The following is a 27853-nucleotide window of genomic DNA, read 5'->3' on the forward strand; positions in this document are numbered from 1 at the left end:
TACTGCGTATCAGCTTTGCACTTCCCCAGGCCTTGGGTAACAAAGAATCAAACTGCATGTTTTCACAGCAAAACTTATCTTTGAGAACTGGGGTGGAATATCCATGTTTATAAAGTGTTACAGCTGGCAGTTAGGAGGCCAGTGTTTTAAGGGTTGGCTGAGCTTGTACAGTACCTTGTAAGATCCAGAGTCAGCAACGTCTGTTCATATCCCATCGAAATGGTGGCTTCTAGAAGACAGTAAGAAATAAGAGTGAGAAGTTGTGAAGCCAGATGGATGAGGTGAGTTCAAAGTCCTCCTAGAAGCTATGGCAACATAGCTTGTGTATCTACTCAGAAAAACCTTTGAAACTACCACACATGACTCTAAATAGCCTTATTTTCCTGCTAGCAGTGAAATAAGCAGCTTCAATGGGGAGGAGTAAATCCATTTGATTGCACATGTTGCTGTGAATAACCCTCTTATTACTTATTAGTAATAACCCAATCTATTCCTAGCAGCATGAACACCAAAACAGACAGCCTCATGTGCCAGAGAACCATTGTATTGCTCCTAATGTTTCCAGTTACAACTGAACAAGGGGAGTTGGAAGGGCCTCAAGGGAGGAAGCTCTGTAGGAAGGAAAAGGCAACATGGAGAACTTGGGTTTATACACAATGTATGTGACAAATGAAATGTATCAGGGCCAATGTATCTTTTGAGGAAGACTTCTGCCAGGCAGGGCTAAGCTCATTCTGTTCCTGACTTTCTTCTAAGCTAACGCATGGTATTCATATGTTAGGTCATGAGATGGTGCAAGTGTTGGCTTGTTAGATCATCTTCTGAAGGAAAGAGGGGCTTCTATACCTTTGGTGTGGGTGAAGCAGCAGCTGTCAAGCTTAGGGCTCCAGTCCAGAACTTAGATGAAAATTCTCCATTGAAATCGATGGCAAAGCACCTGATCACTTCACCATGGCAGGGGTGTTCTCACACGGCAACACCCTGGGAAATCCTCCCTTGGAATAGATCAGATTCTGCTCTCATTTATGCAATTATAAATCCAGCATAGCTCCATTTGAAACAATTGTTTTCATCCAATGCAAATGAGATCAAGATCTGGCCGAGGCTGGTTTTGTACACAATGGAAACTGCCTGAATTATGGAAAACAGGAAACAAATCTAATGTAAACGTGAATGGAAATATCATACTCTCTGTTACATCAGAATAAATTGGAAGCAAGTCTGTTGATTCTAATGGAATTCATCTGGATTTACACCAGACTGTGGCTCAGCATTTGTCAGCTGGCTGCACACCGACATCAAAACGCAAACCTCATCTGAATAGCTTTGAACAGTTTCTTCCTTTTCCTTTACATTTAAGCAATTGCCTCTGCATCCTGGTAGCTGATTAGCCTTTTCAAACAAATAAACCCCATCAAACAGACATCAACAAATGAGCCTTGCTCTCGCTAGCATTTTCAGAATCAAAATGATGAATATGAAGTACTAAGCCTGGTTTTGGAGTCACTTAAACTTGCTCCTGTTTCTCTGTGTTCACAACGTACAGCAGCAGGATTGAGCTCATGGGAGGACAGACCTTAGCAACAACTATTCTGATTTCCCTGATGTATGTCAAATTTGTTGCCTTCTCACCAGCAGTGGTCAGGGCCAGATATTTCCTAGGATGCACAGAAGACCTTTCAGTAGATAAGGAAAATACTGTCATACTTCCACTCTTGGTGTGTTCAGTCAGATGGTCAGAACGAAGCCATAACCCTTCCCAACGGATCTAATAGGAAACTGTGCCATGCTCTGTTCCTGCAGGCAGGTTTCTGAGCTGCTCTGTGCCATTGTGCAGCTGGCCAAGGGAGCCTGTTGCTCATGGGAAACTCTTCATGGGGAAAGTGAGAGGGTTAGTTAATGTCTGAGCAGCAAATTTGACTCCCTGGATGAAAGTCACTGGAAAAGTGCAATGTCTGAATAAGAGCACAGCCACATCAGCCCCTTCCCTTAAATCTCAGTTACCCCTGCTTCTTACATAATTCAGTTTTTAATCTGTTGTTCATGTTTCCCTTTGGATAATTAGCAAAATGCATCTTAATTAAAACAAAGAGGAGGAGGAGAAGACACAAACTAAACCCTTAAGTCAATGGGATTTGGGGGCAGGGGGGCAAAGCCATTATTCAAGTACAAATCTTGCTGGCAACCAGGCAAACATGGTAATAACATGTACGGAGAGCATTTCAAAGGTGAGAGTTTTCTCAAAGCTGGATAATTGTTTGTCTCTACTCCTTTCTTTCAAGGGACTCGCTAGAGTCTGACATCTGAATACCACAGAGCTTGGCCTGCAATCAGTCTCCTGGGGAGAAGAGCTAGGGGAGCAGTGTGGTCAGCAACCCTGGTTTCTATTTCTCTGCCACTGATTTTCTGTGGGATCCTCAGGAAGTTAATTGGGCAAGACTTTCACAAGTGGCCCCCGTCTATGGTTGCTTTAACTTGTAGATGTTCAGCCTGAGACATGCACAATCACCCTTTGCTGGATTATTAGCAACAAAGCATGCGCGGATCTCAACCAGCATCTGAATGTGCCAGCCACTACCCATCAGAGTCTTTATGTTCCCATCTGTAAACTGTTAAAATACTTTCCTGATTTTATAAAGCTATTAAAGTCTCTCTAATGAAACAGAAGCTTTCAAAGAGCTGTAATTATTATGGCCTATTCTTGCTTAGGCTTATTCCGGCAGGTCAGCTGTGCTTAATTTGTGAGAGCTTTCTCATCACTGGCACTGCAGACCCTATGTGGCATGCAACGTCTTGCTGTCTTGTTTCTGTTCTTTACAGCATCACCTGGAATAAATGCCTGCAGCCAGGATGCACTTGACAGTTGTGCTGTTGATACACAAACAAAAGCTCCGGCTTACTCATTGCTCACAGCCTCCGTAACTGTGTCTGCCATGTACCGCAGGCTTATTTCATCCATGTCAATGAATTTGGCATGGGTGAGCTTGGAAGCAAAGAGAAAGCAGAAATGAGAAGTAACTGGGTCCCAGCCCAACCCCAGCTCTCTGCAAGAATGCACTATATGCAGTCATGAGCAGCACTGGACTGCAAAGTATATGTAATCCTAGGGAACCAGCTAAAGTTAATTTGTCAAGCTCCTTGGAGAGTCTCAGCAGCATCACTGCTCTTTACTCACTGCCTGCAAATGATCCCAATGCACCCGAGAATAAAGCCTGTGTTGAGGTGGGTGTAACAGGGCCACCAAATACAGAGTCAAGAGAGAATCACAACTACAGAGACATTTTCTGCTCTAGCAATACAAGAAGATGGGGGGCAGTTATTTGTTTTTAGAAGAATAAAATTCTTTAGGCAAGAGCCTTATCAGTGGGAATAATTGTCATTTACCATTCACACTATGCAGTGGGGCATCAGGCCCAAGCTTGTAGCTACAACCTTTAGCTATAACTGCTGTGGACTGGACTGTGCAGAGCTTTACTGAGCGAGTAGTCACACTGATTTCAGAACAGCTTTCCCCAGGGTTTGGCACTGCTTTATGTGAGTATAGATGTGAGACCCTACACTTGATTCTGATCTTCCAGAAAATTGAGCCATTTTCAGTGGATATATGTCTGAATTACTTGAATATGCATGTGACGTGGCTTCAAAAGCTGATACAACCTTGATAAGATTGTCATTAAGTTATTCTTCTAATTAAACCCTACCTATATTGGGCAGAATCCTATCCATTTCAGCTTGGAGACTCTTAGGAACACAGAGCTGGGTTTTATGTCAGAAATCAGGTTTGGCCATGATAGCAATAGAACGGGTTAGCCTATAAGCTCAAAGTAAATTTGCAAACTCCATCTGTTTAAAAAGAAATGCATTAATAGATTCTATGACAGATCTCCTGAAATGTCATTTGAATAGTTTTGACTGTGCATTTGTTTTATTTCTGGGAAATTTCAGAGTACAAAAAGACTTATTTTCCTTCTTCATTTGCCAAGAATCTCTTTGAAACTTGTTTGTAATACAGACCAAGACTTGGACCAGATCTTTAGCTCACATAAGCACGTGTATCTCTATTGACTCCTGTAAAGAGATGAAAATATATGTGAGCTGATGATCAGGGACAAGAAAATGAAAGCAAGAAACTACTAGGTATGAAGCTTTTTGACCAGGGAAGCAGTTACTCCAGGAAATGTATTATTTCCTAAAAGACTGATTCTTCCAAATTGACAGCCTTACCTGTTTGGGATATGAATGCCTAGGACATGTCTTACTGACCCAGTGCTGTCCTTCAATCAATCCCTTTTTATGCTAATAGTTTGAGGACTTTCCCACTGTCTACTCTGCCCCTCAGGGTATGTGCAGGTAATGCTGGATGGTTTGAGGTTAAAATATTTCATTGTGAAAAAAGGCACAACAGATTTTTAAAATATAAAGCCTTTGGCAATACTTCCTGATTGCAAACTGGAGAACGTGGTGGTATGGGAGAGGGTCTGGATTATTTTAGTGCTGCTAAAACCAAGTGCTTGAAAGCCAAATGCTGAGGATGCAACAGGTAACGTACCTGGATTGATGCATACAGAGATGCTTGCGTGAAAACAAAGAGACAGGGATATAATGTAGATGTGGGCTAGAGCTCTGAGCAAGCAGAAACACCCATAGACTAATGAGACATTAATATTAGGAACAAAAGAAGAAAAAAAGGAAGAATGTGGGGCATCCTTCCAGATCGCTGCATGTCGCGACGGAGGGAAGACACAGTCGCTCAATATGAGTGATCAGCAGACTTCGTTTATTGTACCTTACAGTCACCTTTTATGCCTTGTTATAATTAGCTCATACTTATTACAAAAGTTAAGCTCATTATTGGTTAGTTGCCTAAATACCAAGCCCGCCCCTAGTTTCTCTTCTGTAGTTACCTGTTCCCACCTGCAACATTCTTTTTCCACCGCAATCTTCCTGTTACTGTGTAACAAGAACAGCCAGGGATAGTGTATTTTTGCTTTACTTCAGATAAACTGAGAGCGATGTGCATTTTTGTCCAGCCAGCTGGCTATGTCTATGTGAACTTTTTCAGCTAGCCAGTTATCCACAGCTGCAGCGTGGTAGAAAGGCCTGGATGCCGCAGTACCAAGTGCTCAGAGAGATGTTCAGAAAGGAGTCTGGACATAACGTTATGAGGCAAGACTGTATGACAATTAAGAGGGTAAAAAAAGCGACAATTCAGGGTTTAAGCCAGGGCTAGTTTAAGCTCTGGGTGCATGAGGCTAGACCTGCCCAGTTCTGGTTTCTTATAACTTCCCCTGAAGCTTTTAGCACAGCAAAAGGATGCTGAAAGAGTCTCCTGCTGCTAAGCCTCCATCATCACTGGGGTGGTGACTTTTTTTGTAGTTTAATAGTAAGTTGTCAGTTTTAAAGTCTGTCAGTGCAGTGCCTTTCTCCCCATAGTGAGTAGCTTATTTCAGCAAGGAGTTATTCCTGGTATATGTGAAAGAAAAAAGGGGTTCTTTTTTTCCTTTAAGGAGAGAAGAAATAGTCTTCCTGACAAAATCCCAGTGAAAGCATTGGGTTATCAAATGCTGGGAGAACTCCCTAAAAACATGAATTACAGTAATGCCAAAAGCAGCAAAAGCTATGCTGAGGTGTGACATAAGAAGGGAGTCTTTGGCGAGACACAGGGCCAGTCCACCAGTCCAGCAGGAATGTGTTCCAGCCACCAACTGCAGTTGCTTGAGGGAGGAAAACAAGACCGGGGATGCTTGGAGGTGTCTGTTCTCTCTTATTCCAGCGTCTGGAGGCTCACACTCTGCCCAGCACCTCTTCTGCTTTCTCTCGCTGTTGGCTGAATTTTGTTTCTATTTTCTTTCACACTGAACATGGGGAAAGGAGAGGAAGCAGGTCTACAAAACAGTTTCCAGTGTCCTTCCCTATCTGTCTGTCTGCTCCATACAAACAGTTGCTTTTCTTAGGGATGAAGGCAGAAGATAATTCCTTTAAGTGGCAATTAAGCTCCAGGTGGCTGCAGAAAGCTGCAGCTTTTGCCAGCTCCTGCAAAGACACAGCTTGAGCCAAAGGTTTCCCTACTTCCCTAAACCAGGAGATTTTTCTCCTGTCTTTGTTTTGTGTGTGGCGGTGGTTACAGCCCTACTCCTCCACGGTAGCCCAAAGTGATTGCAGCAGCAGGGAAAATGTCAAACCAAGGATGCTCCATAAACTGGCTGTGCCCTTTTTCTGAGATGCACTAATTTCACAGAGTAGGGAATAGTTTCCTCGCAATCCTGACTTGAACTCACTGTGCCTCAACTGCAACACCTCTCTCTTGCAAGCACTGAACCCAGTTCAATCCCTTTTTACCCTTGCTGTGCTGGCAAATGTTGGAAAGAGACTTTTGATCATGTTGGATGGAATACTGTGGGCTGATGGAGCAATACACACACTCCAAGACTCAAAGTGAATCTCATCAGCAGACATGTGTGATCCTTTTGGCTCAGTAGTTAACGAGGTTAATGAGGACACCTGTATGAGCCATCTGATATGGAAGGGGATGTGTCTAGCCATAGTGACTGCTCAAGATGACACAGCATATCACTGGCAGAGCTGGGAGCAAGCAGAGCACAGCAGGGCAGGGCTTTATCTTCAGGTCTCCTCCAGGTCTGAAGTCATCCCATCCACCCTTTGGAGCAAGTGGATGGACAGAGCCATGAGCTTGAGGAGATGGCTCAAATTCAGCCTGGTGTTATGCCTGTGCGATGGAGTAATACAAGATGTCAACATACAGTCTGGATTGGACATGCCCTCTGCTATCAGTGAGGCTTGTGAACCTTAGGAGAGCTTCAAAGCCTACCTGTGCCTTCATTTGCAAATAAATGTGAGCCCCTAAACTCAGAGGATCTCCCTTTCCCAGACAGGTTTATTATCAATGGCATCAAACGGTGGGACGTTACCATTTCTACTTGGTTTTAATGATTTATCATCCCTGATTTATGCACCACTGGTGACAGCAATTTTCTCTGATTTGGACAGGTGGATGGAATTACGTGTCTCTCTGTTTGGTGTGCTAACAGAATCAGAATTAATATTTTGTCTTGCCTGGCTTATCTTAGCTAGACACTAGCTATTATTTCACCTACTCTGTTTCTCTTCCCCCTCCCTGCCACAACTAAAATAATTTGATTTTTGAGCTATACCTGAAGCAGGACTCACCTCAAATCAGATTTCAAATTCCTTGACCAGAGTCCGATCTCAATGCTATCAATCTCCACCATGTCCAAGCACCGTCAGTCATGTAATAGGATGGATCAAGCAGGGAGAACACATTTTGTGGGTCTCCACAGACACCTGCGCACAAACACACACACATATTGGACTTTGTGTGCAAGCAGGCCAGCATGGGGCAGAGTAAGTGAGAAACTGCTTCCATCAGCCAACCTGGTGCGCGCTCCTGTGCCCCTTGCCATGGTCTCGGCCATGCAATCCCTCACAGAGATCATGGCTATGGCTCTGCAAGTGTGAGTGCACACGCAGAGGAGCATTCCTGTGTGCTCCTACCCTAAGCGTGTCTGTGCACACCTCGCTCTGTGTGTGTGTATGCTGAGAGGCAAGTGGGTGAAAGCAAGTTGTTGATTACTCACAACATGCTTTTCCTCTGCCCTTTTTCTACTTTGTTCCCACTCGTGCTGAATTACAGTCACCATCACTGGTCTTTGCCTCCCAGTGTGGAATGCTGTGTTGTGTTAGATTCTACACATATTGCATTGTTTGCCTTCTTTTTTCCCCCCTTTCCCCTCCCTGCTCATGGTTGTTTATTTTCTCTTCATGTGTGGTGTTCAAAAGCCTGTTTGAACAGCAACTATCCAAGCTGAATGAAAAGGGATGTTGCTTTTGGAAGATCCAAGAGAAGCCTGAACAGAACTGATACAAAACTATGAATTAGCTTGAGCTTTTCCTCACCTCTTTTCTTTTTCTTTATTTTTCTCTTGCTTTTTTTCCCTCCCTGTCTGTTTTCCTAATCCTAATTAAAATGTGCTGGGCACAAAGCTGTAATGAAGGGCTGGACTCATCATTTTTGTTTATGGCAAAACCCAAGCAGAACAGAACTCTAAAAGGACTCTGGTTGAGTCCCATCTACCTTCATAAAGAGTGTAATAAATATCAGCCACATTGATTTTCCTTCCCCGTGAACCCTTTGCTATTTGTTCTGGTCTAAGTGCACTGTGTTTTCCACTGAGGTTTCTTTTGCTCTAACTGTTGTTGTTGTTAATCTGTGTTGAGTGTGTAATTGAGATCCTAAGAGGGAGGTTAAGAGAAACCCCCTCGGGAAGACATCTGACCTACATGAAGAAAAAAAAAAAATAACCCAAGCCATTGAGGCCAACTGCTCCATTTACCTGGTGAAGCCATTTCCTTTATCAAGGGCTCTCATCCACCCTGGGCTTAGCTCTCTTTCTGTAATTAGTTCTATGTATATGTTTTTAACCTCTGCTTGATTTTCCCATTACCTGCAGTTGTCTGCTGAACTGGTGTTACAGTCAGGGACGTCACAGGCAGAGATAGGACGTGGCCCCTTTTCTCTTCCCATTTGCATGGTGTGATTTAACCTGGCTCAAGCGATACAGTACATGTTGGGGGGTGATGCAGAAAATGTCTCAAAGCACAGATGACAACTACTTCATTCCCCTTGGGCTTCCCAGGGAGTGAGGCACGGGTACAGGTGAAAGCCTCCTGAAAGATTGTCTGGGAAAGGCGTGTTCACCCAGCCTCAGACACTGCTCATCTGCTTTCTACCCACAGCTGGCCAGCTGATTGGGCAGCCTCTGTCCTGAGCACTTGAACTTCCCGTCTCCCTTGTTTAGTTGCTGCCGCAGGGACATATTACAAATACACGGAATCCATTATTGCCTGCTCACTGTACCAGTTCCCGAATCTCAGCAGATGAAGAGTTCTTAGTGTTTTCTTAATGTCTCTTTGTAGTTTATTAGAGGCCTAGGAGGCATGAGGGGGAAATGGGAATGTGACTCAGAAATCCCTGTTCTGAGTCACGTGCTTCCTTTGTAATCTCATTTGTAACTAGACTATTAAAAGTAAATTATCTGAGCCAAGTGGCAATGCTGAAGCATAAGGGCTGGGGGGAGGGAAGTAACACTTCCCTCTGGTGTCTTCAGATACAAGCAGCTTAGTTCAGCCAGTTTAATCTGCCCTTTTCTGCCCATACTGGGATTTTTCCCGTTACTACGGGAGGATTGTTGGCGCTGACACTTGTGGACATGGCTGGCTTGATTTTCTCTCCAGATCTGATCAAGAAGTGCCCCTCCTGGCTGCAGCATGGGGATGCCTCCATTCTCTTGACATGAAGCTGGGAAGAGGAGACGGAGGTGCCAGCTTTGTTCTCCATGAAGAATCCATTGATGGAGAGGCCATGAATTGACAGCTCTGCTTGCTGTCATCTTTCCATGGTATTTCCATCACGCTTGTTTCCAGGGATGTCTAATAAACTGGAGCAAATTGGGATGAGGGATTATCAGGTGTTAAATAGTGCTACTGAGCTGAGCTTCCCTGATCTGTTCATTATGATGAATTTCTATTTTCTCCCAGGGACTGACTGCAATCCAAAGGCAGGGTGAGGAGGTGGCTGCTGGCATGTCGGTGCCTGTGTTAAGCCGTTAGGGCTCCTTCAGGTCCTGGCTTGTCTCTTGGTGAAGGTCAGGTCCTGCTTCTGTTGAAGCAATTTCGTATCTCCCAGTAGGGGCTGGATCAAGCCTTTAAGGAATCAGTTTCTGCTTCAGTTCATACAAGCGAACTCAACCTCTCAAAAATTCCCTTTTGATCCCTCCTATTCTGTTCATGAATTGCTGTGAGCGTATCTATTGACTCTCCATGGAAAGTGGACATACCCATGTAAGAAGCCTTGCTGCTGAAGGTTTTATAGAAGTAATATTGACCTTCCCATTGACGCTGAAGAGAATAGGAAGTCCTGCTCCTCTGTAAAATTAAACTAAAATTGTATTTGACAAGTTCTATAAAATGCTTATAGATTTTTATTTTTTCCTACTTTAGCCAAAACATCTTTTTTCCCACAAAGGCTGGAGGCAGAATATTTACAAAGAAGTGGGGAAATGCTTTTTTGAAAAATACTTGTGCTGGCAAATCTTTCCAAATTTGTAAGCTCCCAGATGCATCTAAATAAATAATAGCAGAAATTTGGCTGCATTTGCAAAAAAGTACATTGGATTTATGGGCTCGTTTCAGGTACAATCAGGATCTAAGTTAGGCTTATGGAGTATTTACCAGCTTTATATAGTTTACAATGGAAGCAATACGTAAATCCAGGTCGCGCCCACTCCAAAACCAGGTCAAAACCTATTTTTACTGGCAAGCTTCCGGCTGCTGCAGTCGTGCCCTGCTGCGGCCACAGGCTCACAGATCCTCCCAGAGATGTTGCAGATTTTCAGGTGGCGACATCAGTTCCTTCCCTGGGTGAAAAGGTGAGTCTCTGCACACTGGGGGAAAACAAACTGTTCAGGGTGAGGTTGGACCTGGAGGGATACTACCTCCCCAGAGGGATATTAGTTTGCCAAACTTCACATGGTGCTGGGCTAGACAAGGCTATGCTGGGCAGAGAAAGGTCTGTCCTGTTGCTCAGCTGGTGCATGGAGGGATCCCATGGCATCTTGTGCCTACTTTTAAAAGGTGCAGGAAAATGCCAGCTCTTCCTAAGAGCAGCTCAAATCTTCTGTTCTTGCTGCTCATTGTCTCCTGTGGCTCATACCCTGACAAAAGCTCATCACTTATCAACACCACCTGCCCTAAACCCCACAAACCATCGATCAAGCCTCTTCCCTCCCTAGAGTAGGAGTGTCTCCAGCAATCAGAGAATGTCTTAAAACAAGAACTGGATCTTTATTTGCTTTGTGGCTCTCAGCTTCACGTTTTCTAGGTTTTCTGCCACAGAGAGCACAGAAATGTTCCTCTCATTTTTAAAGAAAGCTGAGATAATCTGTGTCACAGGAGATGGAGCACTGCAAAAGGTTTCCAAAGAATTTGAAAACTACCACGTAGTACACTGTGGCCACAAGCAACCTGTTGTCCGAGATAGCCTAAACCAATGAATGATTACAATGTACCTAAATATACCTAAATATCCATTATTTAAAAACACATAAACTCTTTCCATGTGCAAGCTTCATAAAGTATACGTGATCCCTGCTTTCCTCCGAAACCTCTTTCTTTCCACTGAGTTTTATTTCCCTATCAGCTCTCTAAGACTTCTTTCTCTGTCTTTTCTCAGCCCCTGATGGCTTTGCTCAGTTCATCCTCTGTCATTTGTGTCTGGATCTGGAAATATTTCTCAGGACGTTTGACTCATCCATCATTTAGATAATCAGAAGGGGAAAAGAAAAAGTTTCCAGCTATGAACATCCATAAAGAGCACCAAGGAAAAAACCCTCACCTTGAACTTCCCTTCCTGCTTTTCTTTTCATTTAATTTGAGAATCTGACTTGACAGTCTTTGCTCTGGCAAAAGTCCCACTGAAGTTATTAAGGGCAAGAGCTTGTCAGGATTAAGAGGAAGGATTTGAAATATCTGTGAGTGATAGCAATATCCCCAGTTCTATTAGGCTGGATAAGTATTCGCAAAGGACATTAACCCTGGTGCCTTGAGCCAGCTGCGACTGCCCTGGGGGGAAAGGAGATGATGCTTCCAGTGCGGACATTGTTCCATAGCTGCCTGTAATAAGGTTTTGCATCCCTTCCCTTGCAGAGCTGAACTCAGACCACTTCCCCTTAAAGTACCCATTTGACTATCAGAAACAGGGTGCTGTTAGAAATGAATGGGCAGCGAGGAGCCTAAATGGGAATTAAGACTTAAAACTTGACATTGGTGCTGAGTCTGGGTATGCTGGTGTCCTTCAGAGATGACACAGCGGGTGCAGTCCAGTCAGGTGCTTACTGACTGCACTGCTGGATTTGGAAAGGCCACCTAAACTGCACTGCAACCAAGGGGTGCACATGTTTGGGAACTGGAGCTAGCAGAAGCACCACAGTCAGAGACAGCTGTCACCTGGAGGAATGTTTATCTGCCAGCAACTTAGCATCCCTTTTCTACTGATGTGAACTTCTACTACTCCTCTGCTCCCATTTCTCAGGGAGTGACTGTTACCACAGATCAAACATTCACTTGGCCCATTTAAAGGGCAAATACAACTCTGAGGGCAAAGGGACAAAGGTGAGTGGATCAGGAAAGGAGAAATCAGGATGGAGTCAGTTAAAAAAGCTTTTCTCACATCTTTTTTCGCTTTCTTGAGCCTGCAATACCAGACAGATTCAGGGATCGCACGTATTCCCAGCTGGGCACAGTGGAAGACAATTTACCTGCTTCAGAACAGGCAGGCAGCAACCTGTGCTTTGTGCAGTAAACTGGAGTGGTGCTCCTGCTCACGTTGCCTTCTCTGCTGTAATTCCTGCCCTGACACACATGGCACCTACGTGTGCACGTGATTTACTATCCCTCTTGTCAGGGGGAGATCACTTTAATGTGGATGTTAAAACCAAATAAACACCACTGAAACAAATTTAAAACAAAAATAGCGTTTCAGAGGCTGTGTTCCATTCCCGCCACCCACCACCATTTATAACTAATTGGGGCTTTGTTATATTCTCTCACCCAGTGACAGATAAATACTAAACTCCACTGGTTAACAATAATCACCCTAATTATGCCAAGATGACATTTACAATACAGGCAATTGCTAATCCATTACCTCACTCTGCTGAATACTAGAACACTCAAATTAAAAGTTATTCACCCACAAAGAACAATGTTTTAGTAGCTGACACAGCTTAGTAAAGGAATTGATTAAGGTAATTTGCAGTTTTCCCATAAATAAAACATTCTAGAGTTCCCCCGTCCTACCCCCCTTTCCCCCCAAACAATCTTTTGTGATAAATCTCTTTTTTTTTCTTCTCTTGTAGTGCGGTTAAAAGAATAATAATTGAAACTGTCAGAGTTATGTATTTAAATTCACTTACCTGAAAGACAACAGAGAGCTTCTCTTCCATCCCTTCAGGTTATTTTTGGAGAACTGGGGTGATACCTGTGGTTTGTGATGTGTAGGAGGTCACTCCAGAAAAACCTTTGCCAATGTGGGGTTTCAGTGAAACCTAATGAAGGCTCTGAATGCATCAGGGAGTTGTGACCAGCGCAGAGATGTGCAGCGGTCAACAGCTCAGTGCGACAAACTGGATGGGACTGGCAGGACTCTTTGGCTCTCATCAGACAGATGCTGAGGAGGAACAAAAAAGGCTGTGAGTCTCCTTACACATGGGCTTCAACTCAAGCACAGGTGTAAATGCTGAGGCCTCCACTTATGTGATGTCCCAAACCAAATGCAAGCACGAACCTAAATGGAGCTGCCTGTTCATCCCAGCCTGTGGTGAGCAGCAGCGGTGTGGGGAAAAGGGAGGCACCTGGGGACCTTTTTCGTTCATTGACCTCTTCCTGACTCTTGTCCCAGCGTTAAGACACTCACAAAATGGGAAAATACCCCTCACTTTGATGACCCAGGAAGGGAGGGATTCCCACTGACAAATAGTAATGGAGGGAGGAAAGTGTTAAACAGACACAAAAAAATCAGACCTGGGGTTCATTGTACCCTTCATTGAGCAGCCCCTTGCACCTGGTGCTGGCACAGCTTCTGCCAGCAGCAGATACAGCTAGAGAATGGAGCAGGAAGGGATTTTGGGGGGTTGGGTTTTACTGTTATCACAGCAGCTACAGCCAAAGCTATTTGCAATAAAGCAGCGAGTTGCAGCAAGCCAAGAGCCCCTGCTAGCATGTACCCACTACGTGCTGGCCACTTGCAGCAGCAAAGCCAGCATCCCCCTGGGTGCCCGCGTCAGCCAAGCCACACGGCGAGCCCCGGACCTACATGGAGCAAGCAGCTTGCGGGGGAAGCTGGGTGCTGAGGGCAGCATCCGCCAGACTGATCACCGCTTGCTCAAGAGATAGCTAGAGGACTTGGAGCAGAGCTGCTATCCATCTGTGTCTCTTGCACAGACCCTCTCTTTCTGCCCAGGCATTTCATCCCAGCATAAAAAAGGATGCTAGCCATTTCTCTGGGATGTTAAAGCTTTGGCAGCTGGGCTGGAGCAGTAGCTCAGGGTGGAGAGCAGATGTCCAGAGACCTGGTCAAACAGCCCCCATGCACATGCAGCTGAGCTCTCCAGCACAGACACCCTGGGTCTCTCCTATCTCAGACATGTTAGATTTACTCTGTTTATGAAGGTTGTCATCATGGCAAACGATCTGTGACTCCACATTGCTCTGCCCCATCCATGCACACTATGGTGTATGTGACCATCTTTAAAAATCAGCATCTGGGGTATGAGGGCAAGCTCTCCCTTTGTTCTGTGCTACTCCATGGTGATCCTGCCCTGGCTGAAGGAAGGGAACATGCTGGAGAGGAAAAGCCCTAGTACTCTGCTTTTTGGACCAAAAGTGCTGGCAGTGTTTGGAAACAGCACTGGAGCAGCGCGCACACAGCCATGCACCCCACATGTTTTGCATACAGCCACTCTGGTTCAGCTCCTCCCTGCATGACGCTCTCTCAAGGTAGCTTGGATGCTTCTATCCCATGGAGACAGATCGCAGGAAGGCAGCTCTCATAAACAAAGACCTACAAGCCTTGCAATCACCACTAGTCCTTCTCACCCAGCTCAATTAAGAGACAATTTTTTCAGCTCACCCGCTCTGCTTTTATTTGCTCCTTCCTCATGCTTCTGGATGAGTTTTTCTTGACCTCCTTCTGTGGTGGAATGCTAATGGACCAGGCTCCACTTCAGCCCCAAGCTCCCAGCCCTGTGCAGACACCCAGGGAAGGAATGAGACAACTTCCAGAACTGCTCTGGGAAAGTGAGAGCCTTTTTCAAGAAAAGGTCTGACTGCAAAGGAAATCTGAGTGTGGAGAAGGTGTGCCATAAAAGACAAATCATTGAAATGCACACTGAACCTCATGTAGGGGTGCTTCTATTTGGAGATAAGTGGTGTTAATTTGGATGAACTTTATTCCTTCCCAAGGAGGGTAAACGAAGCCTGATTAAATTCACTTGAATTCTGAATAAGAGAGTCTGCCTGGGGAGTTAATGGCCAGTAACAGGCAGCAAACAAAGCTGGGTAATGCTTGTCGCAGCAGGGTTCAGACTTCAGCACGTAACTTCTTATGATCTGAAAACTATATTTCATCTCAATGTATAAACTGACAAGCCCAATTTGTACAGATATATCAAGACAGTAATATATGCCACTCTTTACTTGTTCCTGTTCAAGGCCACACAGGGCCACGTAAATACACAAGTGTGGGGGTAATAACAGATCAGAGGAGAATAATTTCTAACCATGGCTTGGCAGGATGCAGTGACAACACTGCTTCAGCTTCACCCAGGTCTGGACCGTGTCATCCTGCAACCATCAAAATCACATCTTAAGTAAATGCAGAAGCTTGCTGAGCTCACTCATGCCAGTTGTGACTACAGTCCCAATTCTCACTGTAATTCCTCACCTATTTTCCTCTTTTTTTCCCAACTTGGTTTCCACTTATCTGGTTTTTCATTTTCCTCTCTGCCCCCTACCAAATTCCTGCCTGATTCAACCCAGTAACTCAACACCACTTCTCTTCTGATGGAAAGCTCAGGCAGCATTTCCATGGCCGTTCAGCTCTGCCCCCATCTCCCTGGCTGTGCATGATCCCCAGTTTAGACCATCACATCTGAACCCAGAGTCACGAATGCTTCAGCACTGGAGTGAACTGGAGCAGAGAGAGGCAATGCACCAGACAGAGAGGGTCAAAGCATTTGTCCTACAGTCCAGATGTATTTATAAGGAAAGGAGAAGGCTCTGCCAGCCTGGAATTCTTCCTTATTTTCTGATTGCAAGTCTGAATTTTGGTGGCGAGAAGCACCCGCAACTCTGTGTGTTTGACCCCCCCTTAGCCTCTGACTTAGCAATGCAGAAAATTCAAAGTCCCACCAAAACAGGAAAACTGTAATTGCATCTCCACTGACAGATGCTGGTTGTTGAACTGTGAGGAGCAACAGGGGATTTCTTGCTCTTTGTTCTTAAAGACACAGAAAGATGGAGCTCCCTCATTCCTCACCGACCGCAATTATTTTCTGTCTTTTCCATTTTGGCTGCGTATTTCTTCTCTGCCAAGCTTCCACTTTTATCAGACAGTGCCTGGTTCTTATACTGAGGGTGCACGGAAGTGATGGAAAACAAAGAAAGAATGAAAGAAAGAGGGAGGGGGAGAGGGAGGGAGGAAGGAGTAACATTAAAATCAACAGTTTCTCTTCCTCTCATTTTAGGTCAGAACAAGTCTTTTCAACTTTACGAAAGGCATATTGAAAAAAATCAGTAAATTCATGAACATGCAGTTATTACTTAGCAGACAAATTACATTTCTTCCAAAATGTTCCAAAATGCATTCATTTTCAGAGTACATTACTTTCATAATACTGTGTGGACCATTAAATGAGAATTTCCCTGACTTGGCTACAGAGCACATTTTTATATTTCATAGCCTGACACAGAGCCCAGGGTAACTAATGAAAATCTTTTCGAAAAGTGACAATCTTGTCTAGCAGCCTCGCCTGTTGAAGAGATTGCAACATAAAACAGATGAGTGCCCTGCTTGACAGCTAATTGTGTCAGGCTTAATTACAACAAGCAGAATTTAATCGGCTGTGCAGTGCAGTTTTTTAGGATGGGGGAACCATCTGGAATGTACCTTGCTCCTAGGCTGATGGAGGGGCGGGCATCGCTGGATTTCAAAGACAGAGGAGTAACTGTGTGTGGATTTAAATGCAGAAATAGTTCCTTCCTTAGTGTATTTCATTTGAACTGTTTGATGAATTTTAGAGATATTTATGCAAACCTGCACACTGTTGGCTTGTGAAGACAAGGTTTTGGAAACCTTCCCAGGCTCAATTTGATGAGCCTCGTTCCCCTCCGTGGCTCTGTGCTGTGGCCAGACCTTGACACAGAGCTGTCAGGTTTCACATATTGAGTCACTCTCTTGGTCCCTTGCCTCGCAAGCTCCACCGCAACACCCACCTCTCTCCCTGCCCCTGCAATCTTCCGGCCAGCTCGATCAGGTGTGGGCAGTCCCAGCGTCGGACAGAGCTAGAGCTCTGTCGTAGCCAAGGGAAAGTGCTGCAAAACCACGTTTCCCAGGGACAGCTTGGTGTCACTGGCCTGTCCTGCTTTGTAGCCTGGCACAAGGGTCCTGCACACCAGAATACCAGGAGCTGGGCAGCTCTGTTTATATTGGCATGAAAATATTTGAAAGGGAAGTACCCTAAGTCAGGGATCTTCAAGCTGTCAGGAGGAGGGGAGGGACAGGAGGGAAGAATCAGCCCTTTGCATTGCTATATATCCTCCTTTGAGGCTGAACATCCACACCCAGGGAATATAGGCTGGGGAATATGCCACCACTGACTCTGACGAGGCTGAAGCCATCGCCTGCTGAACTCTGGTAGAAAGAGGCTATTGATAACAGACCAGCTCCCCAAGAACAGCAGGCTAAAGCAGTCCTTCATTTTTTCCCCCATGAACAGATTTAATACACAGCAATTAAAATAGTCCTTTGTCATGTCAGAACAAGGAAACAAAACATGCATTTCAAAGACTTTGAAACAACAGCAACAAAAGACTCTTGCTAGCACAGGAATCCTTTGGTACCGCCTGCCTGGCAATAGCTACATGCCCACAGATGGTCCCTGCAGGCAGGAACAGAGCTGCTCCCGTCCCTGGAAGCCTGGCAGCCAGGGAGAGGGGCAAGCAGGGCCTGGCCCCAGACTGCCCTCACTCACACACAAAGCTATCAACGCCAGGGCACTGGGGATTTGCCCCAGTCAGGGCAATGAGGATTTGGCTACAGCTGCCCCAGTCTGTGGCCTGCCTGCATTGCCCAGGCAAAGAATTAATAACTGCAAACTTTCAGGACATAGTCAGTCTAAAAGACACCTCTGAGCTCCCTGCATCCGCAGTGTGCAGAGAGGTTCCTCACTTCAGAGGTGTTTTATCCAGCAGTCTTTGCTGCTGGGTAAGCAGCAGTACCTGTGAGGCTACTGAGCCCTCACTGTCTATCCACTGCTGTTTTCATCCACCAAGAGCTGGCTGAGCAAGGCCTCTCCAGAGGAAGCCACAGCAGGGAACTGTCAGGATCTAACACCTGCAGCACGGTCCCAGGCCTGCATGTTTAACCCACTGCCTTCCCCACCTCTCCGTGGCAGGGCACCACTTGATGGGACCTTCCTTTTGTGGCTGCTCATGCAGGGCTGGTTGCTGCTCCTGGCCTCAGGGCTCAAATTTGCTTCTCGACTTCAGCTGCCTGTTCTGCCTTGGCTCTGCTGTGAAGTTCCTTCACCTCATGCAGAGTTTTTCTTGGTGCAATTGACTTGAGACATCTTCCTCCTTTCTTCTGTTCTCCTGTCCATTTTACCCAGTCTTCTACAGTTTGATCTCAGAGAGGCTGCTGTGAGCTCCCTGCTGGGCTGACATTGCTCCCGCATGTCCCGTCTCCTCTGGTGCTGATGGAGTCATGGATGACTGCAGTGTGGTGTCAGAGCAGTACTCATACCTGCCCCTCCCTGATGCTGCATTTTGGCCCAGCAGTGCGGTCAGGGTACGGTCCCTCTGCACCGAGCAGAAGGGAGACTCTGCGGCACCATGCACAGCATGGGATTTTTGGGAGCTGCAGGACAGTCCAGGTGAGTCCCCTTCATTTTCAGTGCTAAATCACTCAATGCCAAGCAGGTGGGTTGATGTACTAGGACAGGCCCACCTCTGTGGAAGCAGTGAAGCTTCTCTGGAGGGTGGATGTGAGCCATGGGATGGAGGAGCACCCATGCAGCCCCATTCAGGGTGAGGGCTGAGCCCAACCACTTTGTTCCGGTGGTGTGAGTGACCAACAAAAGCAAAGCCCAGGGCTTTGGGCTCAGCAGAGGTTCAACCACAGACTCATGGCAGATCCAGGTGGACTTCAGGCTGTTTTTTATGCCTGGGGTACTTGAAAGAGTCCTTAGGAAGGTGGACTCTTTCCTGCTGCAGAGCCTGGGAGGATCACAGTGGCTCCAGGCTCCCGTCATTTTCTCACACCCATCCCAGCAAGTCTGCATCCCCCCCCACAGGCTGCTCTGGCTTTACTTGGAGAGAAACTAGCAACAGAATTTAGCCCAGGCGTTATGGTCCTTGGATAATTACACTGGATAATACACAGAACCAGAGCTGCTGTGCAGCCATTGCATCCCCCTCAAATGCTTCTCTGGGTCTGCTGAAGTGACTCCCAACTCTGCCCAATGCATGGTACTGGGAACTGAAACACATGGTGGGGTTTCTGTCTGCATCAACAGCTTTTACAGCCTGTGAACAGGCAACACAACCCACTGGTTACAGCAGGCTGGCAGCACCTGCAACACTTGGGTTCATTCCTAGACTTCTCATATGACCTTGGGCAAATTGCTTGACCTTTTATTTTTTTGCCCCTTTGTTCAAATGAGAGGAATGAGACCATCTGTAGAAAAAAGCTCTGAGATCTCTAGAGAAGCAGCTCCTGCATCCCACACTCACTGCAAAACCTTCCTTCTGTTTCTTCCCCTCTCTCCTCTGTAATTTTCAAGCCAATAATCATTAGCCATCCCCCAACCAGCTCTCCCAGCCCTGCCCCACCCCCCCATCCATCAGCAATTAGTCTCTATTATGCCCATTTTACAACTGCAAAAACCAAGAGGCAAGGTCAGCTGCTGGCAGACTAGAAGTCAGAGGCAGGGAGAGTACGAGAACAGCCCATTTTCCATACCAGCATCCCTGCTTTGACCACTGGACCTTGCTACACTCAGAAAACATATCAGGGAAAGCCAGACGACAAGCATTGTCCACAGTGCTAATCTTCAGAGGACCGCATTAGTGCAATTTGATGTCAAGACGCCTTATCTATCATGAAGCAAAGAGTAAGATTAAAGAACTGGAGTTACAAGTGCCTTTTTGTTTGCACTAACTGGCTGAGCGTCTGCCTGGAAAACAGAGGCTTTCAATCTAAATTGCTGTCACGTTTGCCATACAGGAGTAGATTGGTCTCAGCACCCTTATTAAAAATACTACTAGCATTCTACAGCGGCTGCTTGAAACTCTGCAGCTCTCAGTAGCAGGGTTGCAAAGCAGGTGCTGAATACCAGATACTGATCACTAATACCCTGGTGTAAATCTGAACCAGCTTCCCCAATGTCAGTTGCGTAACTCCTGGATTTACACCAGAACTCTACACTGGGGACCTGGTTGTGTTCCCCACCCTCTTTGCACCAACTTAGCTGCAGCATGTCCTCTGCTCTCCCAGGCTGGCAGAGCCTCTGTGGACCTGGATACAGCGGCACAGATTTGCACTGGATGCCACTGCCTCCAGTCTGTTACGCTAAAACTGATATACACACTGGTATAAAGGATAGTCAGAATACAGTCCTTTCAACTGTATCGTATCTCAGTGAGGTATTACTCCAAAGCATCCCTGAAATGACTGGGGAGAAGAAAGAAGGAAGGGGGAAAAAGACTAGGGAAAAAAAAAAAAAAGAAATAGGATGGGCGGGAGAAATGCAAAAAAGAAAGGCAAGGAGGAGCACGGGGCAGAGTGTTATCAAAGGCTTTCGTTGTGTGCTTAATGATGCTTTAATCTCATAATGACATGGAGGCGCACAAACATGAATATGGAAGGCAGGTACAGCCAGGATCAAACACGCTTGGGTTTTTTGTGCTTTCACCTGAAATGCATCCAAAACACACTGTCAAATACTGTTTGCTACACTTGTCTCTTGCTGCCACTACTCTGCCTGGCAGCTACACTGACACTGCTCCAGCAACAGGGTGAGGGAGGGAAAAGGGACTGCAAACTTCCTTGGGGAAGAGGATAATTACTGTAACATAGATCAGTATCCTCCTGAGATGGCCTGGCTTTGCTACTAGCAACAACAGCCCCGCAGATGGCAGTGGCAAGTTAAAATCCAGCCAGCTCAGCTCTCCGCCTCCGATGGCAGCCTACATGTCTTAGTAGATACAGTTCCTCGAATATTAACAAAATCAACAACTTTTACCTGGCTCACGCTGGTTATCTTCTTGCTTCAAGGGAAGTACTTCCTTTCCATTTTCTTTTCTTCCTCAGGCTTGCTTTAGAGGTGAACTGAGGCTGTGAACAGAACTGCAGTGCTGGGAGGTCCATGGTGGTAGTGAATAGAGGGACACGGGGCTATGACAAGTAGAAACTTGGAGACATGAAGGCAATACTAGGGGACCAGGGAGGAGCACAGCGAGGTAGTGAGGAGAACAGACGGAGGAGGACGGAGCCTCACAGGGCAAGGGGAACATAACTTCTCCTTGGCACTCCTGCAAACTCTGGGGTAAGCCCCAGGCTCTCTGTGGCCCTGGGAGCAGTGTGGATGAGAGGCTACTGCTTATTATCATGTATTTATTTGCATGGCGCCATTAGAGCACAGGGGACTTTATCAGGGCAGGAAAATGGAGCCCTTGCCTTTAAGCACTTCGCAACTCAGCAAGGAAAGAGAAGATTAACATGAGCTGGTGCTTTGGAGGGTGGCAGGGAGACAAAGTGCAGGAGGGGGAGTAATATCATCAAGGCATGGAAACAGGAGGTGAGCACAGGGATCTTACAGGGGGCAGGAACTAAATATCCTGACTTTAAGTGTCCTTTCTCACCTGCTCTTCGCTCAAATTTCCAGCAGGAAAAAAAATAATTCTTGAGTCTAACTCCTTGAAGTTCAGTGGGAAGGGCAGAAATCTGCTTTCTTTTCCCTTTAACTGTAGCTCAGACCTCACCAAGACACCGAAGAGTGGTTTATGTTCTCCAGAGCTCTCAGTTAACACAGTAAAAAGATGGGAGTCTGGCACTGTGGACTTCCTTGCCCTATACCCTCCAGGACACATGGTAACACCAAGTAACGCAAGAGCTGAGTGTAGATTGCTGTCCTAAGTTTAAACTCTGCAGCGTGAATATGTATCTTGATGGAGGTATGCCACTGCACAGACCCAGGGTGAGCTTCAGGTTGCCACCAGCTCTTATGCCAGACTCCACAATGCAGAAAAGGCAACTCCTCTGCTGTGCTCTGAAGCTCCAGGGATGGGACAGCCAGCATGTCCTTTCTGACTTCACCTGTAGCCAAGGGCATATTTGATTTCCAGCTGCTTGCAAGAGTAGCATGGGCATTTGGAGTCTGATCCCTATGCTACCCTTCTGTGCTTTGTGTGTATTTGCCCACACTGGGTGTTACAGCTTCTTCTGTGGCTGCTTGGACAAGAATAACTTACTGGCTTCCTCACAAAGCCAATTAAGCAGGAGATGTAAACATATGCCTGACTTTAATCAGGTGAATTGCCTTGATGTCCTCATGGGCTCCCTGTGAAGGGGAGGTGGTGTCCAAGCGGGTATGTCTGGATTCCTCCTGTTCTCGTCTATAGTATAGGAACACTTGCTCTTGTCCTGCAGCTTGGCCATTCCGTCACCGAGCGGCTCTTTGACCTTCAGGTGTCCTCTGCATAGCAACATCCCAGGTTTAAAGGAGGTAAAAGATTAAATATGTAAAGCGGGAGCTGATTCCAGGCTGCCAGAGCTGGGAAGTGAGCAAGGAGATATTAACATTAATCCATCACCCATTGCTTTATTGTCAAAATTAAGCAAAATTGCTCCAGCAAGTCTTCTGCTATGGGAGGTCTGATGAAGTGCTGGGAAATCCTGACCACTGGTGATAGCCTGAGCACTCCAGGCTCCCAGCCTTGATGCAGTAGGTGAAGATGGCTCCTCTGAAAGACTCTTCTACTCCCTTGGTCTTTCCCCCTGCCCATACTTTTTTGTCATCTATTTCCCTCTCATCTTCTCCCTCTCGCTGATGAACGATGGATCTGTCGTCTTCACGTTTCCAGGGTAACGAAGAGAAGTTTCCCTCCAGCCCAGAGGTAGAGCAAAATCCATTCTGCTGGAAAATTCAAAGCGAGGATTAAAATTTATAAAACAGCACACGACCTAGTGCAGCATCTCCCGTTCCTGCCAATTCATCCAAATTGCCACGTAAAAGCATCAAAGCTGAGGCCACCTGCACGGGATTATCCAGTGGGTTCCTGGTGCCAGTGGAGAGCCAGTGCTTGCCTGCAGTAGATAAAGAGAGTTTTGTTTGTGGGGCTACTAGCCACCAGCGGGTCCCATGGTGTGCTCTAAATCTGTCTGCACTCCTTTGAGTAACAATGTTGGTGGATCCAGACATGGCCTGGAGAACAGGGAAGACAGGAGCTTTATTTTTAATGATGATTCTGGATCTCCCAGTTGGCCTGCTTGATCCTGTCCTGTCTAATCTGGCAGCAGACAAGAGGAGGGGCAGCAAAGAAGAATAAGCAAAACAAATTATGCCCAAGTAGGAGTTTAAGTATTCTTTAAGCAGGATGTGGTCTGGGTCAATCAGTTCCCCAGGAACACCATACAACAAAGCTAATGATCTCCTGAGGCACCAACTGGAGATACGATGGTCTGGAGCAACGACTTCTCAAGGCTTGAAGGGCAAAAATTGATGCACTTAATATTTTTGGCCAACAAACATATTTCTTCTTGAATGAAACCGCCGGGAATAAAGTACCTGAGTTCCTCTCTGGAACAGATTCCAAAGCATCCCAGTCTTTAAGCACCTAAATTTCTTGGGCGCTTCTGTTATGCCTCTCGCCAAACCATGCTCCCTGCCTGTGAAGGGTTTACATCCCAGTGATAAGACAAGAGCCAATAGTTTGATGCCAACAGATGGAAGCAATAAGCAAGTACAGTGACTGTAACAGAAATAATAAACAACCACACGTAGAACATTTTCTTCTACGCTAGCCAAGGGAAGTCCATTAATTCTCATCTGGAAATCCCTGTAACATTTGCAGCGAGAATCTGCCATGGCTATCCACGCTGCTGCCCCACAACACGCATTTGCCTTGGTAATGTGGGCCATCACCCAGTGAATTCTGCTTTCTCCTACCAGCTCATTTCCACGATGTCCAGGGAAGCAGAATACACCGATTAGTAAGAGCTGAGCCAGATACGGGTGCAGGCTGGGTAGGATGGGGGAGAACGAGCCTTGCATCTTTCAGCTGTGTCTTTCTCACCCTGTGGACTGGGCTGGTGAAATGCAGGGGTGAGATGTCATATTTATAACACCAGGAGTTATGCATCGGGCGATCCCAAAACATAATTACTAATAAATGTTTAATTAATAGCTTATGAATGTGTTGATAAGTTCATTAAAATGATGCATGAGCACATGAATATTCCAAAGCAGGCAAGAGTCAGGGAAGTTACTGCTGGAAAGTGTGTTAACAAGGTGATTACACGGTTTACATGTGGAGCCTGCAAGCGCTCAACTCACTCCTGTTAGATGAATAGTTTAAGGCCCACTAGGACCAAACAATCTCACTGCAGCCTTCTCTTTGCAAATCTCTCACTTTTCTTCCTTAATATAAACAAATGGATGACATTTTCCAGTTAGCAGTAATATCCAGCAGTGTGGACCAAAGCAAATGAGTTAATTGCTCTAAGAAGCTGTAACTGCATTTCCATCCATTGGAATTATTGCTTCTGGAAAAACAAACATTAAAAACCTCCAGGAACAATAAGCAAGATACCCAAAGGGTCAACTCCTCCAGCAACTGCTGGTGTGGAGCAGAAATATAAATAAAACCAAGCACTGAGTGATTTTGCCTGGGCTCTCTCCCTCTTCTTTAGCTCTAGAGAACTAAAGTTGATGAGCTCTGCAAGAATCCACCCATCACACCCAACTCTAGAAAAGAACTCGGACCAGAGCCCTTGCTAACCGCTAGCCCTTGCCTTCCTCCCCTTTTTCCATCTCTGTATAGACAGGCAGGCTGGGATGGAGGCAGAGTTCTGGACAAATTCAAATGCTGCCAGATTTTCAAGCCTAGAGGAAGAATGTTTTGGTTTTTGGCATTGTTGCACAAGCTGTTTTTGGCTGGGAGACTGAACAGGAAAGCCAGGGTAGCAAAAGAAGAGCTGCTCTATCTAATCTCATCTTCTTGAGCTAATAATCTCCCTAGCTGTTCCTGCTTTTAGATCTCTTCTATATTCTAACTAATCTAGTTTTACCAGTGCCTCATCCATTCTGGATCCCTCCTCATCTGTTCTAATGATTTGTAATCCATATTGGATTCTGAGAACAAGTTTTAAAAGGCTCTTGTGAGGAGACTAAGCCTTGCTGTTAAGTTTCAGTCTGAGTTATGTGCCTAGATATGCATCAAAAACATTGCAGCTGCTCCTCAAGTGCTTGGGAAATTTCACTTTTTGTCTACTGCACGCTGAGACAGAGTCCATTCTAGCTAGATTTAGGTAACTTTTCATTCAGGTGTATCCTGGCAGCCTTGCTTAGACTGGCAGTAGCAGGGAATCAGGGTACAGCAGCAGCATCAGTATAGGAGAGATGAAATAAATTATTTGTGGCATTTACAAAGACAAGACCATAGTTGGGACTTTTTGGTCCTTCCACAGTACAGATAAAAGAGGGAATTGCAAATATGCCTATCTTGCAGGTGCTAAAAATATCAAGCTGCCTAAGAGGCATTTCCAAACTTCCCATCAGTGAAAATGAATGGCCCTCAGCCCTCTCCTCATCACGTGCTGTTGACTATTGTGGGTACTTTACTCAGAGCTATCAAAAGTCACCATGGAGTGAAGAATAATAAAAATCACAGCTTGTTACCAAGACAGCTCCAAGTATTTAACAGCCTAATCTTGAATAATTCCACACCCATTACCCAGAACAGAAAGCCAGTGATGTTCTGCTCAAGCGAGCACCCAGTGACACCTGAACATGGTGTGAAGCCTCCTCTCACCCATGCAACAGGTGCGTGGTGTGCCCGCACCATCTGCTCAGTGCCAGACTCCCTTTCCACACAGCAAGGCAGGAGTACCCACACGCTGAGCATCCTCAGGGGATTCCACAGCTTTCAGCTGGGCTGGGAGCACAGCTTCCAGCTCCCAAACCACAGCCAGTCTCCCTTAATGTACCTGCTTTGTACCTCCATCCAAAGCTGGCTGTGATCACAACTCCCAGCACCTGAGTTAAGGGCCCTGCCCAGTAAAACACCCACACATCACCAATACATCCATCAGCTTAATTCTCACTTTTACTATGTACCACCTTTCAGGTGCTTTGAATGTGAAAAGCATCTAAGCAGTAAGTACCTCTCCTCCTAATACAGTACATCTCATGCTGCAAAGGATGCTTTGCCTCTTATTTTGTGCAGACGGGAAAAAAATCAGTCTCATTGTTAAATAAGTAAAACTAGCAACTTCGGAAAAACCTCTAATGAGGTCATAAGGGGTGAAATGCCACCACTGCAACTGGTGACCTTTTCTGATCTCCAAAACAACATTTGCTAGATATAGACATATACCACTGGTTGTTTATAAAGTGATTGAGGATTTTTGCTTACAGAGAGATCCTAGTTTCTGACTTTTGCTACTGCTCACAACCTTGTTCTAACAGTGACTCGCAGATAATGACTTGAAGCCTTGCAAGAGGTTTCACTGAAAGTTTGTGAGAAAGAAAATGTCTCTTCTGAAGCCAGAGAACAGGATAGGATGTTGGAAACATTTAATTTGCTAACAGCAGTCAGCAAGCAAGGAGGGTTTGCAGCTTGGTAAACAAGCATTAAAAAGCCCATGACTGCTGAGAAGCAGCTCCAGACAGTGAGGACCAAATGATCAGATGCCTCTGAGCAGACCGCACGGGGCCCAGCCCCAGCACACGTCCAGCCCCCCTGGGCACTGTAGCCCTAGACTGTGGCCTGTAGCGCTGAGAGATGGGCAGATACATAGGCCTTGGTGGCATCTCAGTGCCAGCCCTAATAACTACCAACAAACAAATAAACTCAGCTTGATAGGTCTGAACAGCACAGGCTGAGAACAGCTTTTAAGAGCTACTGCTCCTAAACTTGCATTCCTTCCCTGGGGACTGATCCTTCCTTTCAGTTGGCTTTCCCAGTCCAGAGCATCAGCTCCATGGGTTGCCCCACGTGGGTGACTACAATGATTTCATACCCGTCCCCTTGTGCATACACACACACGCTCATCTCAGCAGCTCTTTGCCTCTCACCTTGGGTCATGTTGTAAATGAGAAGGAGGTTAACCCACCAGCCACCGGTGAAATAGCAACATCTTCCTCCTTGACGTTCAGGTGACTGAAAAGCTCCTTATAGGGTCAAACACAGTAGCTTTTAAATAATGCATTGTGTTTGTTATTATGCTGGCATTTAAGTGCTGGCTGAGACAGAAAAAGCAACTGGGGTCCCAGTGCTCTGTGTTCCTTATACCGGGGCCACTGGAAGCCCTTGGGGACACAACACTCGCAGTTACCTGTCCCACTGCTCACATGCTCCCTCTCCACATCCCACATGTACCTCAGTAGCTCATCACACCTCCCACACGTGTTCTGGCTCCCCACGCATGGTCACAGACATGCTTCCACCCTCACTTGCACATCCTATCCCTCTCCACACCCCCAAAACCTCTGCACCTTGTACCAACATACCCACTCGCTCAGACCTCATGTTGCTGGGCTGGGTGGATGCACGGATAACTACACATGGCCCTGAAATGTACCTTACCTCTGTCTGTCCTGGAACACTGGCTGCAAAATAGCAGGGACCTAATGGCTGTGATTACCGGGGTGTCTCTCATTGCCCTGGAGACGGGAAGGAAGAGGTGGGTTTATGCACCAAATCTGGGCTACGAGATAGGTCATTTCAGAGGAGCAGCCCAAAGCTGCCCCCAGAGCCT

At 46.0% G+C, this 27853-nt stretch overlaps 1 long non-coding RNA gene across 3 annotated transcripts in view; it reads right to left on the reverse strand.

Moving 5' to 3' along the window:
* The window catches only part of LOC106112753 (uncharacterized), an 80145-nt gene continuing 52292 nt past the window's right edge, over positions 1-27853 (reverse strand). Inside the window, exons 1-5 of one of the 3 annotated variants that reach the window (XR_001227236.3) lie at positions 14726-26320; positions 13011-13264; positions 7189-7323; positions 847-1131; positions 1-229 (exon numbers count right to left, since the gene is read on the reverse strand). This is a non-coding gene — a long non-coding RNA (uncharacterized LOC106112753). Of the gene's footprint in view, positions 230-846; positions 1132-7188; positions 7324-13010; positions 26321-27853 lie in introns of those variants that run through there. The other 2 variants (XR_008747563.1, XR_003556291.2) reach the window with 2 other exon arrangements.

The sequence above is a fragment of the Falco peregrinus genome, chromosome 5 (assembly GCF_023634155.1).
Source record: "Falco peregrinus isolate bFalPer1 chromosome 5, bFalPer1.pri, whole genome shotgun sequence".
NCBI classification, from domain to species: Eukaryota; Metazoa; Chordata; class Aves; order Falconiformes; family Falconidae; genus Falco; species Falco peregrinus.